Source organism: Sapajus apella, unplaced genomic scaffold (genome assembly GCF_009761245.1).
Source record: "Sapajus apella isolate SASKATOON/1434 unplaced genomic scaffold, GSC_monkey_1.0 scaffold236, whole genome shotgun sequence".
Lineage (NCBI taxonomy): Eukaryota > Metazoa > Chordata > Mammalia > Primates > Cebidae > Sapajus > Sapajus apella.
Genome location: NW_022437176.1, coordinates 473,654 through 480,063, shown reverse-complemented (window position 1 = coordinate 480,063; position 6,410 = coordinate 473,654).

Here is a 6,410-nt window from a genome sequence, read left to right as displayed (position 1 = left end):
GACCTTTCTCTCTGGTTGCCCTTAGCATTTTCTCCTTCATTTCAACCCTGGTGAATCTGAAAATTATGTGCCTTGGGGTTGCTTTTCTTGAGGAATATCTTTGTGGTGTTCTCTGTATTTCCTGGACTTGAATATTGGCCTGCCTTGCTAGGTTGGGGAAGTTCTCCTGGATAATATCCTAAAGAGTATTTTCCAGCTTGGATTCACTCTCTTCATCACATTCAGGTACACCTATCAAACATAGATTAGGTCTTTTCACATAGTCCCACATTTCTTGGAGACTTTGCTCACTCCTTTTTACCCTTTTTTCTCTAATCTTGCCTTCTCGTTATATTTCATTGAGTTGATCTTTGACCTCTGATATCCTTTCTTCTGCTTGTTCAGTTCAGCTGTTGAAACTTGTGCATGCTGCGCAAAGTTCTCATGTTGTGTTTTTCAGCTCCATGAATTCAGTTATATTCTTTTCTAAGTGTCATTCTCGTTAGCATTTCATCCAATCTTTTTTCAACGTTCTTAGTTTCTTTGCATTGGGTTAGAACATGTTCTTTTAGCTCACAGAAATTTCTTATTACCCACCTTCTGAAGCCTGATTCTGTCATTTCATCACACTCATTCTCCATCCAGTCTTGTTCCCTTGCTGGTGAGGAGTTGTGATCCCTTGTAGGAAGAGAGGTGATCTGGTTTCGGGTGTTTTCATCATTTTTGCGCTGGTTTCTTCCCATCTTTGTGAATTTATCCACGTGTCATCTTTGTAGTTGCTGACTTTCAGAATTTGTCTCTGAGTGGACATTCTGTTTGTTGATGATGAAGCTATTTCTGTTTCTTAGTTTTTCTTCTAACAATCTGGCCTCTCTGCTTTAGGACTGCTGAGGTCCACTCCAGGCACTGCTTGCCTGGGGATCACCTGTAGCAGCTGTAGAACAGTAAGGGTTGCTACCAGTTTCTTCTTCTGCTATCTTTGTCCCAGAAGGATACCTGCCAAATGTCAATCTCTTCTTTATGAGGTGACTCTTTGGCTATATGGGGGTCAGCGAGCTGCTTGAGGAGACAGTCTGTCCTTTATAGGAGCTCAAGTGCTGAGCTGTGAGCTCCGTTCTTCATTTAGAGCTCCTGGGCAGGTACATTCAGGTCTGCTGCAGCAGAACTCATAAACCGCTTTTTGTTCCCAGGTGCTCTGTTCCAGGGAGTTAGGGCTTTATTTATGAGTTTCTGTTGTGCTGCTGCCTTTTTTTTCAGGGCTGCCTTGCCCAGCAAGGAGGCAGCCTAGGCACTATCTGCCTGCAGAGGCTTTGCTGAGCCGCTGTGGGCTCAGCCCAGCTGCCATGTGAACTTTCCTGCAGTCCTCTTTATATGGGTGTAGTTAGAACTGCCTCGGCAATGGTGGCCCACCTCTGTATTGGCAGATTCTCTCTGTAATGGCAGGTTGCCTTGACAATGGTGGGTTTCCTTAGCAATGACGGGCTACATCCATAGTGGTGGAGTGCCTCAGTAATGGTGGACGCCCCTCCCCCACAGAGCTGGACCCACCTGGGTTCAGCTGTGCTTGCTGTGACACTCTCAATCCAGTTTCTGATTGCTGTTCTTTTGTGGGGGTGGGACAAGCCGAGCCTGATCACCTGGCTCCCTGCCTCAGAGCCTTTTTTTTTTTTTTAGTTGAATAGTCGACTCTCTCCCATGTGTTCCAGTCGCCTGTTGAAAAGGCGCCGGGATCTGTGTGATTTCCTGTGCTGTGACTCACTGCGCCGGCTTAAACAGTGGTGGCACTGATATTCGTGGCCCTTTTTTTTGCCCAGGAGCCTCCTGGCCTGGCTCCCTGTTCAGTCCCCTTTTTAATCAGATGAATGGGAGACTTCCCAAGGCTCCAGTCACCAGCTAAAAGGGCACCCAGACTAGTGTATTTTGTACAGAGAACTGTCACGCCGGGTTTCTGGCAAAGCAGCCACGCCATGCAAAGCAGGCATGTCAGCCAAAACAGCTGCGCTAGCCAGAACAGTCACATCAGCCAAAACAGCCATGCTGGCAACCCGTGGGGCTCCTCTGCCTGAAATCTCCTGATCTGTGGGCAATAAAAATCCATCTGGAAATGTGGTGTCCACTCACCCTCTGTGCTTTCACTTGGAGCTGCAATCCTGAGCTGTTCCCAAACGGCCATCTTGGATCTTCCTCATTTGTTTTTTTCTTGTAAATTTGTTTAAGTTTTTTGTAGATTCTGGATATTAGCCCTTTGACAGATGGGTAGATTGCAAATATCTTTTCCCATTCTGTTGGTTGCCACTTCACTCTAATAATAGTTTCTTTTGCTGTGCAGAAGCTCTTTAGTAATTAGATCCCATTTGTCTATTTTGGTTTTTGTTGCCATTGGTTTTGGTGTTTTTGTCATGAATTCCTTGCCAATGTCTATGTCCTGAATGGTATTGCCTCAGTTTTGTTTTGGGGTTTTTATGGTGTTAGGTTTTATGTTTAAATCTTTAATCCATCTGGAGTTAATTTTTGTATTAAGGTGTAAGAAAGGGTGCCAGATATAGGTGATGGGGAGGAAGGCAGTACATCACACTTCCATGTGTGTACCTATGCAACAATCTTGCATGTTTTTCACATGTACCCCAAAACCTAAAATGCAATTAAAAAAAAGGGATCCAGTTTCAGTTTTCTGCATATAGGTAGCCTGTTTTCCCGACACCATTTATAAATAGGGAATCCTTTCCCCATTGCTTATCTTTGTCAGGTTTGTCAAAGATTAGATGGTTGTAGATATGTGGCATTATTTCTGATGCCTCTGTTCTGTTCCACTGGTCTATATCTCTGTTTTGTTACCAGTACTATGCTGTTTTAATTACTGTAGCTTTGTAATATAGTTTTAATTTATGTCTCTGTCAGGTTTCGATATCAGAATTATATTGGTGTCATAAAATGAGTTACGGAGGATATCCTTAATTATAATAACATGTTTATTTGAACACGATTTTATAATATCACGTGTTTTAAACCTTTAATCTGTTTGGTAGCCTTCCCCAAATGAAACTTCTGTTTCAAGGTTGTCTGTTCTGATGTCTATATTTTGGATGCTACAGAAGACCTCCGGAACATCCAGAAGATAGGTAAACAGGATTATTTGACATGTTTAGTTACATGGGATAGAAACAATGTTTAACCTTTTTCAGGACATATTTTAGTGAATAATATTTATATAGCTACCAAAATCATATGGAATATTTCAAATTCTAATGTCTGAGTGTGTGCTGTGAGTCATAATTTAGGTCATTATGTTAAGCTATTGTAAAACAAGGAAATAACCAAATTTATTTCTCAATTGTGTTCTTTGACTACAACTACCCTGGAAATTTTGTCATTCACAGACATTTGTTATTTTGTTTTGATCCTCTTGAAAAGATGATTTACAATCAGTTATTGCACTTTAACAGGTGCTCATAAATGCAGGTTTCTTATATTTTTAGAGATTGTGACATTGAAATAAAAATGTACAGGACCCATTAAGAGCTGAAATGCTCATGAATATCAAGCAGAACAAGAGTTAACTGAATGGACTGAACCAACAGAAAACTGACGTAATCCTTTTTATCTTTTTGCCTAAAACTGCTGAACCTCGTTTTGTTTTTCGGAGACAAGAAATTTTTTTTCGAGCTATCTACAGCTTTTAACAATTGAGTATACTCCTGTGAACAAAATTTAGAGTACATTTGTTTCTCTCTGCCTGATTTCTCTAGAATTCAGATTGACCTCACATCGCTGTGCTCGTAGCTAGAATTTCAAGCCAGTGGATCTTAGCTTGCTGTGCTCCATGAGGGTGGAACCTACTAAGCCAGACCACTTGGCTCCCTGTCTTCAGCCCTCCTTCCAGGGAGTGAAGGGTTCTGTCTCGCAGGCATTCCAGGTGTGCCTGGGGTGTGAGAAAAAAAAAAAAAAAAAAACTCCTGCCATTAGCTCCATGTCTGCCCAAATGGCTGCTTAGTTTTGTTCTTGAAACCCAGGGCCCTGATGGCATAGTCACTGGAGGGAGTCTCCTAATATGCTGGTTATGAAGACCATGGAAAAATCACAGTATCTGGGCTGGAATGCATCATTCTTCCTGGTACAGTTTCTCATGGCTTCCCTGGCTTGGGGAGAGAAATCCTTGGACTCTTTCTGCTTCCTGCGGGAGGCGATTCCCCACTTTGCTTTGGCTTGCTCTTTGTGGGCTGCACCCACTCTCCAACCAGTCCCAATGAGATGAACTGGGTACCTCAGTTGGAAATGCAGAAATCACCCACCTTCTCCATCGATCTTACTGGGAACTGCAAACCGGATCTGTTCCTATTCAGCCATTTTGAAATGTGATAATTTCCCATAGTTTTTTTTTTTTTTTTTTTTAAAAAAAAAAGGGAAAAAGTGAAAGGAAAATAAATCTTTGGCTCAAAATTATTGAGTTAAAAAAAAAAGACAAGCTGGACACTGGTTAGGGCAAACCTGCCTTCAATTCTATTCAGAGTCATCCTGTGCTGAGATAAATTCATATCTGACTGCTTCATTTGGAAAGTCCAGTCAGAAAAATGAATGCAACTATTTCTCTCTTGTCTACCTATAACTTCAAAGCCTCCTCTCCACTTCAAGTTTTCCCATCTTCACCTTGAGTTATCCTATCACTTCAGACAAAACAAATGTAAATCTTACACATATATTTAATTATGTCTTATATTCTCCTAAAATGTATAAAACCAAGCTGTGCCCTTGCGATCTTGGCCACAAGTCATTTGGACCTCCTGGGGATGTGTCACAGGTGTGCATCCTCAACCTTGGCAAACTAAACTTTCTAAATTAACTGATACCTGTCTCAGATTTTGGGGGTTCACAAACTATACTCCAAGGTTATAGTAAGCAAGCACCATAGATCTGATACAGAAATCATAACACAAAACCAATGGAACAGCTTAGAGAAGGTTGCAGGCTGCGCTCTTACAACCATCTGATTTTAGAAGCAATGGGGAATGGATTCCCTAGTCAATGAATGGTACTAGGATAACTGGTTAGCTATATTCAGAAGAGTGAAATTGTACAACTTCCTTCTAACATATTAAAAAAATCAACTTAAGATAGAATAAAGACCTAAATGTAAAACTTAAAACTATAAAAGCCGGAGACAAAAGTCTAGAATATAGTATTCTGGACATAGGCCATAGCAAAGGTTTTATGATCAAATGTCACATGGTCTCACTTATTTCTCGGATCTAAAAATCAAAGCAATTAAATTCATGGATATAGACAGTGGAAGGATGGTTACCAGAGGCTGGGAAGGGTAGTGAAAGAGTGAGTGGGAATTATTAGTGGAAAAATAGAAATAATAAAACCCTGGTGACCATAGTCAATAATAACTTAATATTTGCAAATAACATAAAGAGTGTAATTGGAATGTGTTTAACTTAAAGAATGACTGAGGGTATCGCTTCTCGGCCTTTTGACTAAGATCAAGTGAAGAATGACTGAGGGGATGGATACCGCATTCCCTATGATGTGCTTTTTTTCATATTGCATGCCTCCATATCAAAACATGTCATGTATGACATAAATACTATGTACCCACAAAATTAAAAATAAAATATTAAAAACCATCTTCTGTGTGGTAAACATTAGAGTTCCAAATATAAGGCTGGAGATCCCCATGAAACAACATACACTCTTTTGACTTGAAGAGTTTCTCTTTTCTCTATACATAGGTATTTGGAGAAGCTGACATTCTGGAACATTGACTTCCAACACAGCAAGAGGGATAGCCACACATATAAAATACAAGGACAGAGCAGGACTCACCAGTGCATTCTGTTGAAAAAGTGAGCAAGCCAAATTAAAATTATTTTTTAAACTAATTTTTAGCTACTGAAAGGCCTATAGGACATTATCAGAGTTTCTGTAGGACCTAAGATTTAGAATGTGAACTTGAATGTGATTTGGATCATTATCGAGTAATTGCTGTGAAAACCCAGGTTGGTGTTGGCCACATATGACTACAACACTCAGATGGGGAGAATTAAAAACTGTTTCTTTGAGAAGTTCCTCTAAGGGTGGCAGTAAACTTAGTGCCTTTCAGTGTTCTCCTTTTTGCTACAGACTCACAGACAGCGAGAGACACCTGGCACCCACACATCACTTCCTTAGCAGCCAAGATCAGCATCTCACCCAGAATGAATTCTGGCTGTGGGATAATATGGCATACACAGTGAGATGTTTGGCATTTAGTAATACCTAGGTGAGAGCTTTCTAAGCTCTTATGAAGTGTATGATGCATAAGGTCCATTTCTAAATACTAGAAACATCATGCTGTGAAAGCACACATCTACAGTTAAGATGATAATGCCATGCAGAAAAACATGTGGCTATCACCAGTCTTTACTTTTTCAATAGCCTTGCACATGGCTGTT